Source organism: Simochromis diagramma, unplaced genomic scaffold, assembly GCF_900408965.1.
Source record: "Simochromis diagramma unplaced genomic scaffold, fSimDia1.1 OVJJ01000685.1, whole genome shotgun sequence".
Taxonomy (NCBI): domain Eukaryota; kingdom Metazoa; phylum Chordata; class Actinopteri; order Cichliformes; family Cichlidae; genus Simochromis; species Simochromis diagramma.
Genome location: NW_024387477.1, coordinates 4,743,442 through 4,751,574, shown reverse-complemented (window position 1 = coordinate 4,751,574; position 8,133 = coordinate 4,743,442). Strand labels below are relative to the sequence as shown.

The 8,133-nt window shown below is 43.0% G+C and overlaps 1 protein-coding gene across 4 annotated transcripts in view; it reads left to right on the top strand.

The window, feature by feature from the left end:
• Positions 1-441: 441 nt before the first annotated feature.
• Positions 442-8,133, top strand: part of tenm2 (teneurin transmembrane protein 2) — a 211,261-nt gene continuing 203,569 nt past the window's right edge. For all 4 annotated transcript variants that reach the window (XM_040015149.1, XM_040015147.1, XM_040015148.1 and 1 more), the window contains exon 1: positions 442-3,732. The gene's annotated coding sequence lies outside the window, so the exon portion shown is untranslated. The remainder of the gene's footprint in view (positions 3,733-8,133) is intronic.

Below are 8,133 nucleotides of genomic sequence, written 5' to 3'. Positions count from 1 at the left end.
GGATGTAGATGTGACTGATGGTGATATATCTATGGGACAGAACTCATTGCACAAGGTTAAATAGAACCCCTGACACTATGCAGTCTGTAATAGCAGAGATAGCATTAGGAACACAATTCACAGTCAGAGCGCTGTAAGGCTCATGGACCCTAGGCATTGGCTATAAGCATTAAGTTTTGATAGGTTGTAATAGCCTGTGCTAATATTGGCTCATGATAGGGAAAGGTCAACTAACTCATCTACACGTATAGCATGTGACAACTGGCCTCGGGATTATTTTTTTCCTCATTCGAGCAAGTCTCAAGCAACACATTCATCCACGGGTCAGATTGTGTGCCTCACTGTTTCTAATTACAGGGTAAGGCAGAAGGATGGGACAGAAGGCTAGGTACCGAAAAGGCTAGGAAATGCAGTGCAACCCCCTTTTGAGATTAAGGATGGCAGTTTGCAGCAAGTGTGCAAGGCATTAACTAGTCTTATGTTAAAGAAGGAGTTTCTGGGTGGCTGAGGCCTTTCTCAGTGTCTGCATGCACTACACACTGTTGCTTTGTGCGCGTTCTAGGATTGATCACCAACCTTCCTGAGAAGGACCCACACATCTCGTCCCATTTAATCTCAGATAGTCTACATTAGAATAACATTAGAATAAACATTTTTAAACATTTTTTTAATTAATAAATGGATGGACAGTCTGGCCTCTTGTCTGCTGCTAATGTGAGACTCTTAATAATTTTCATAATCATGGCCAATTAAACACAGATGTTAGATACAATTAGCATTTATTTTTAGGTCGTTCGTGACAATTTGCTAAAATTAGCATTTCTGCGGGCTTAATTCATGCTTCGTCAACAGGTGTTTGATTAATTGCCCGTTGTTTTGTTGCCAAGTGTAGCCTGTGTTTGTTTGTGTCTGTGTCAATCTATGCGAGGCTCACGCTTGTGTTTTAGAGCGCAGGAGTGAGGTCCTTTTGGCAGAAGTTGTGATATTATCAGCAAAGCATTAAGATTGAATGTGGGTCACAGTTAGGAGTGAGATGAAGGCTTGGGGTTAGTCACTTTGTGGTTAAGGTTGAGTATATATACAAAGGAACTGCACAAACTTGTCTGTGTTTATGTCTCTGTATGCATACATGCACGTGTGAGAGCGGCCAAATGAGGGAGGATGTTTAAGTGGCGAGAGTTAGGCAAGACAACCACTGAGAATCGGGTTTTCACACTAACTTATTTTGTGCAACTTTAAATACTAACTAAAAAAACAACAATACTTAAAAACTAGCTTACTCAGTAGCAACAATATCTCTTCATTGTTTGGATTTGTAGGGGAAGACCAATTTACTTAATACTGACAGAAAATTGGAAGCGAGTAAAGACAAGAGGATGGAGGATTTCCACAACTGATCCTGCTTTGTGGCAGGGCCGTAAGCAGAAGCTCGAATTAAAAAGAAAAACCATGAGCAAAATGCTCGTGAGCAAGTGTGTGGTTTTAGCTTCTGGTTGATCTAATCTGGGGTTTATTCAATGGCCAGTCTCTGCATCTCGCTGGCTAAGTGTTGGCCTATTATAGGACATATTAAGGCTAATCTCTAGGTGTGTCCATATGCAAGGACTTAAGTGCAGATGGATAGAAAGGACTGATTTAATACTGCTGACATCACTGCTTTTAAGTCCACACTAACACCCTGCAAAATCAGAAGGAAAGGTGGGGGTGTGCCTCTGTGTTTTTTGGGTTTTTTTTTTTTTACCATTATGATAATATGTGGTCTTTGTGTCTTTTACTTTAAAGAAACAAAGATGTGGATGCAACCATACGAAGCAATCGTACACTGTTGTCAACAAACTAGTGCTGCCTTGCTATATCTTAATGTAGCTAAGCTCATTAGCCTCAAGAAAACAAAACTCCACATTGGACAGTATGAGACAAATAAAAATCCCTGGACAAAGCTGCACCTGCATGATTAAGAATGGGTACCATGAGCCCAAGTCAAAGCTTTCTATTTTTTTTTTTTTTTTAGGTTATCACTTGGGGACTTTAAAATGGTTCAGTACGCCGTCCTACCCTCATCTGCATTTTTCATCTTGTATTGCACCTGTGTTACCCACTAGAGATCCAGTGATTCCTTCCTCGTTCCTTTTACCCTTCGCTCTGAATTCAACCAAGCCATCTGTGAATTCAAACCCATTTGCAGTTTTGTTAAATTTTACTTACGCTATAAGTGGACACCTTTGTCCCAACCAATTGTGTGCAGGTTGATGGATTGCCAAAGCCAAAAAAGAAGAAGAAAATGAAAGAGTAAAATAAATAAATAAATAAAGCAGAAAGTGGGAGGTTTATGTCCCCTGCCAATCCCCAGTTATGCATAAAAATGCCTCTGAAATGAAATCTTTATCAAAAGAGCCACAAGGTTCTCCTTACAAGGTGTTTTCAAATAAGCAGGCGTTATTATCATACCTCCATTGGGAAATATGCATTTACAGCTCGGAGAGTGAGAGGCAATAGGGTAACTGTTAACAATGTTTTCCCTAGTTATGGTGCATAATTGCATGCTTCTATTATTGCACCTTTCTATTGCTGCTAATACGGAGAAAGCCCATTAGGCAGTGTGCTAATGTGAACAGTAGCCTGCAGTGCAGTGGGTGCACTGTTTAAAAAGAGATGCTTGAGGACCACTGTAATGAGCACCAGGCCCTGGAAAAGAAGGCACTAACACCAAAAGCGGGCATGTGTAAGTTTCCTGAAAAATGCACTGAGATTCAATTTTTGCTTGTTAGGCTGTAAATACATGTGGCAATGTAGCTGCTGCTGCTGCCGCTGCCTCTCGTGAAATTGTCCCATTATGTCCTCAAGTATTCATATAATAATACTGAGTGGAATATGCATTTTTCGAATAAATCCTACAGCATGTTAAATATGTTTTAAAGTGACAATAATATGTAAATAGATTTAGATTAATAGAGGAAGTGCCCTCAATAGTGATCTGCTATTCAACATAGCATAGTTCAACATTTGGGATTCAGATGGTTTAATCGCTGTCACTGCTGATCCCCTGCATCTCATCTCGTAGTGCTGCAGCTGTGGCTGTAACAGCCTACTGTGGATTACTCTTCGGCATGCGCTGATAATGACCACTGACTTTGGCTGGGCCGTGAACGCGCGCTCCGCGAGCCACGGTCATTTCTCTATACCGTGTGTGTGAATGGTCGCTCCCTGGGTGCCGCTGCGCGCAGCCTTTACCGATCGGCCGTGGTTCAGTGTTCAGAGCATGCCCGCTCGCCCCGCCGTTTCTCGGGTCCGAAGAGAAGCAACGGAAGACGTGCCGTTTGCGCACAGCCGTATTCATCCGGTTTTGGTCCATTTTGGGGGTTTGCTTTTTTCTTTTTCTTTTTTCCCCCTCTTTTTTTGCCAGTCAGCACTGTTTGCCTGTAACGACCACCAGCGCAGAACGGATGGTTCCGTTTGATTCCACGATTTTGGTGAGATGCTGAACTGGAGGCTCCTTGCCTGCCCTCTCTATCAGCTCATCCCCTCGTGCTGTCATCTCACTTCGCGTTCAATAGCGGCTTGACAGGATAGTCAGGGCAAAAACAAACAAACAAAACAAGAAAAAAGAGCGAGAGAGAAGCATGCAATAAACAAGTGTCAAGTAGCTTCGGGCTGGTTCGGTTGGAGGGAAGGAAAAAGTTCAAGTTGAAGAAGGAGGATTATGCAGTGAGTGCCGCACGTAACTATAAACAGGTACGTGATATTTTGCAATGTATTCCTGTGGAAACGATGCTGCTGATTAACCCGCCAGCTTCTGTGACCGAGCAGCACGTGTGTGTGTGTGTGTGTGTGTGACATGCACAGTCATATCTTGTGGCAAGTAGGAAGGGGAGGAGGGCAGCGCAGAGCGATGACATTGAGGTGCCTTTTATCCGAATATCATTCTGTAGTCCTCATGCGAGCCCTTGACGCTTGGCTGACATTGGTGATCGGGGTCATCTCCCCGCGTCTGCAGTGTCGTTCACGTGCCATGCGTAGAGACGTCCAAAAAAATATAGTCCCGTCAATAATGACCTTATTAATTGCGGTGGACTTTTTGTGGCGTGAGAGGTTTCCACATAGCAATCTGCGCGGCATATTTTTTTTAAAGAAATGTAGTAACCCTAAAAGAGTCAGGGTGGACTGCGAGGTGGACTGCGAGACCCTGCCGTGACTCGTGATGAAGAGCTCCTGTCCGACGCGTTTATGGCTGCCGCAGCGCAGCATCCTCTTTTCAGCGCTCCCCGTAACGTGCATGAGAAAGTAACCTAAGTGAGTGCCCTTCGAAAAGAAACCAAAATCACGCTTTCAGTTCATAATAACAAACATGGAGCTGCTGGAGGGCTTTAATTGGCTGCTTGACTTGTCATTGCCTCTTGCCTCCCCTCCTCGGGACGGCAGCAACGATGCATTCCTGTCTCTTCTGTCTTGTGCACTGCACTTTATCCAGCTTTTTTCATTCATATTTATTCTGCTTGCTCGGTATTATATCAGAGGTGAGGGCAGTGGAAGTGTGAGCTTTCTTCTTCTGCTGCTGTTTTTGGTGATGTGCTCATGCACAGGATAGCTGCCCCCCTTCAAGCTGCAGCAGAACATAACAGTGTAGGACACACAGGAATGAGCATGAGTGAGACTTTTAGTTAAGGATTTCAGGCACAAAGTTTAAGGATGAATAAGGAAAACTTTTAAAGTCAGTTGTGTATCAAGCAGGGTGGCGAGGGATATGAGGCCCACACACCAGCTGTATATCCCAGAGCCTGGCAGTCATCGGCACCTTATGACATGAAACACACACGCAGACACACACACACACACACACACACACACACACACACACATGCCACGAAGATCTTGGTGATGAGACGCACTGTTGAGATTCACACTTCAATCTAACTGGTACAGTTTCTCTCTGCGGCCCTGCTATCTCCTCCTCCACCTTTTTAGCTCTCTTCAAGCCCGCCTGCAACTGTGTGATTTCTGACGCTCTTTGATCTCTCTCCCGCTTTCCATTCCTCCATCTTGAGCTTTTGACAGGGGCGTAGAAATCAAAAAGGAAGCAAAGCCCTCAGATTTGCGTGGGATCACTTCTGACACACTTTTAAGCGCATGCATATGGAAACAAGTGCATATGTTGCTCTCTCTCTCGCCATTTGTCTGTCTGGACGAGTGCACAGGCTCAGCTGTTTGCCAGAGTGTTTGACCTGCCAGGTGTAATCACGGCCAGTTTGCCGTGTTTGTGTGTGCATATAGTGAGACTCGGTCTTAAGTGCTAATAGGCGCTCACGCCGGAGAGCAGCAGGCTGTGTCAACCGCAATCTCCAGACTAGCCTTGACGGTGTCCTATTTGGCATGATGACACACACACATGCACAAATGGGCCTGAGATGCATAGAGTTGACTTAAGGGTCTGAGCACTACAGGTTCCCTGAGTCCATGTCCTTGCCGTCCGTTCACAACTAATCATCAAGATTAAGTCAGTGCTGTTACCATGCAGATATTCTGCAGGTTGACTTCTACATAAATATGGCTTTTTTTGGTTAAATCACACATAGATGTTGTTGGGGACGATCTTTCTGTTAATCTCTCTTCTTTTTCCCAGTGCTCTATATGGGTTATATATTTATACATACATTTCACTGAAACACCTGTGAGTCCTGGAAAGAGGAGCATCAATCTTCATTAGCCTGCAATGAGGCTGGCCTTGTTGAATAAATGACTAGCATAGAGAAAGTGTGTGTGTGTCTATTTGTGTGCGTGTGTGTTTGGCTGTGTGTACGTGTGCACTCGTGTGCGAATCTGTTGAGTCCTGTGGCCCACTCCGACCTGGCTGACAGATGACTGCAAGTGATTTCCAGGGTTCAGCAGATTAGGGGATTAAAAGACTGAAGGCTTCACACAATAACCCTAATGCATGTGCATGTCAGCAGGCACACGCGCATTTTGGGGGCTGCGGGGCTGTTCGGAGGTCAGCGATATCCAGTCTGACCTCTGTGCTGTGTGTTATCCCACACTGTGCAGGACTGTCCACAGTCACAGATGGAAAGCGGCATAAGAAAATCTCAAAGGTTCGATTTCACTTTACAGGTGTGAACCCGTAGAGGTACTGAAAGCCCGGTTGATACATTTTGTCCTCCCCAACCAGTTCAGAGCTTACTTAGTGTTGGAAAATGAACCAGCATAGTAGCTGAATAGTTGTGACTAGGCCAGTGCAATTTTGTTGCCGATTTAGAGCCAAAAATCCCTTTTAAACACAAACCAGTTACCATTGTTTCCTTTGTTTTAATTCCTATCAACTAGAACTACATTGCACCATGTTAATTGATGTCACAGGAAAAAAGCTGCTTATATGTCTCTCAGGTATAATTACCTGAGAGCAGTAAAGTGCCTCTTATTTGAAGGCTTTCGCATGATTTCATGTGTTGACTGGCTTGGTTTTGGAAACAGCCATTTGCTGCTTGGTGTTAACATTTTTTCCCTTTACCTGGCCATTTCGACAGGGTGTGAACTGCTAAGCACTGTTGTTTCTGACAGCGTAACCATAGCAACATCGGCAAGTTTTTAAATAACTTAAATCCACAGGGTTCAATTTGGGATTCCAAGTTTAGATCTTCATTTATTTTTAAGATGCTTGGAAGAATGAATTGAGCAATCACACCCAGATAATCTACACACAGTTGTATCTTGAAGCATCCACTTCTTTTCGGTATCGGAAGGTTCGGAACAATTTGTGATGTTAACATATACATATATATATATACATTAGCAATTATTGCTGCTCTACAGTACATTAGACTATAGCACTTTATAATTTGGGAAAGAACAAGATAAGTAGTAACAGAGGACAAATAGCCTCTTGTCACTGCTGATTAACTAAGAACACTGACCTTTAGAGAGAGTAGAGGTAGGTGAAAAGGATGTTCCTTCTGTCAGAATATGCAGAGAGGGTGATTATGTTTACACTGTTGCTGTAATTGTCAGGACGTGCTAGTAAATAGAAAATACTAAGCTTGGTGGCACAGCTCTATTAGAGGCAGGTCCGCCCGGCCTTCCACCCTCCCAGTTATTTCACAAGCTCAGGGCTTTTTTTGCTTTTTTTTTTTTTTAGAGCCAAATATACAATCATCTCAGTGTCATAAATCCACATCCAGATAGAGAAACTGCTGCAGGAATGGGCTCATTCCTATGATACTGCCCTGTTTGGCCTCCTACACAGTAGAGTTTGGGCAGCATGACATACAACCGTGTTGGAAAGGCTTTTATAAGGACAGACTCAGTTAACCAGTTATGCTTCCATACTATCCCCCCTTCCTTTTTCCTGCCTCGTCTGGCGAGGCCTCACTTTGATCCATTCATGCTCGATTGTCCTCTTTGTGTTATATTTCAACATTTCAACTTTCAACATTAATTGTCCTCCTTTCGAGAGCTTGCCAAGGCATAGGTAGGAATAGCATGCTGTGGGTTTTTGAGAGGCTAAAATTACAAAGGCTTGCTGATGAAGGAGAAAATTATATTAATTGCAGTAATTGATTAATTGGTGGGTAGATGAGTAAGAAACCACAGAGTGTGAAAAAAAAAATAGAAGATGACATATCCAGTGGCTTTCTGTTGAGATATTTTAAAGCTGGAGTTCATAAAAGGAAAGCTAAAATCATTATTAGTATTAGTATTAGTATTATTATTATTAACCTCCTGATGTGATTACAAGACTGAATTCAATTACGTTTGGTACCACTATACGTGTGACGAATCTGCCAGTGCAGTTAAATTTTTTATGTTGAAGCACTTTTTACAAGAGCGCCTCAATTAACAGTCCTCCTTAATGTCTGTGCTTCCAGTAGTCCCATCAAATTGAACCAAAACACTGACTCAACATATCATCTTAGCATCTCTCTAAAAGGCCATGACGCACATGGCTGTTGCTCCCTATTATCTAGCATTTTTCAGTGGAAAAAGAGAGATCACATTAACGTAAAGCATCGGATAGCTCTTTATCGCAACAAGGATTCTTAAAATAGCCACGAAAAAAACATATAATAGGAGAAGATGACACAGCAGCCAATACTTAGATCCCAACGTAACATGAATAAAATTTTAAAATGCATAATAGTCTGAGAT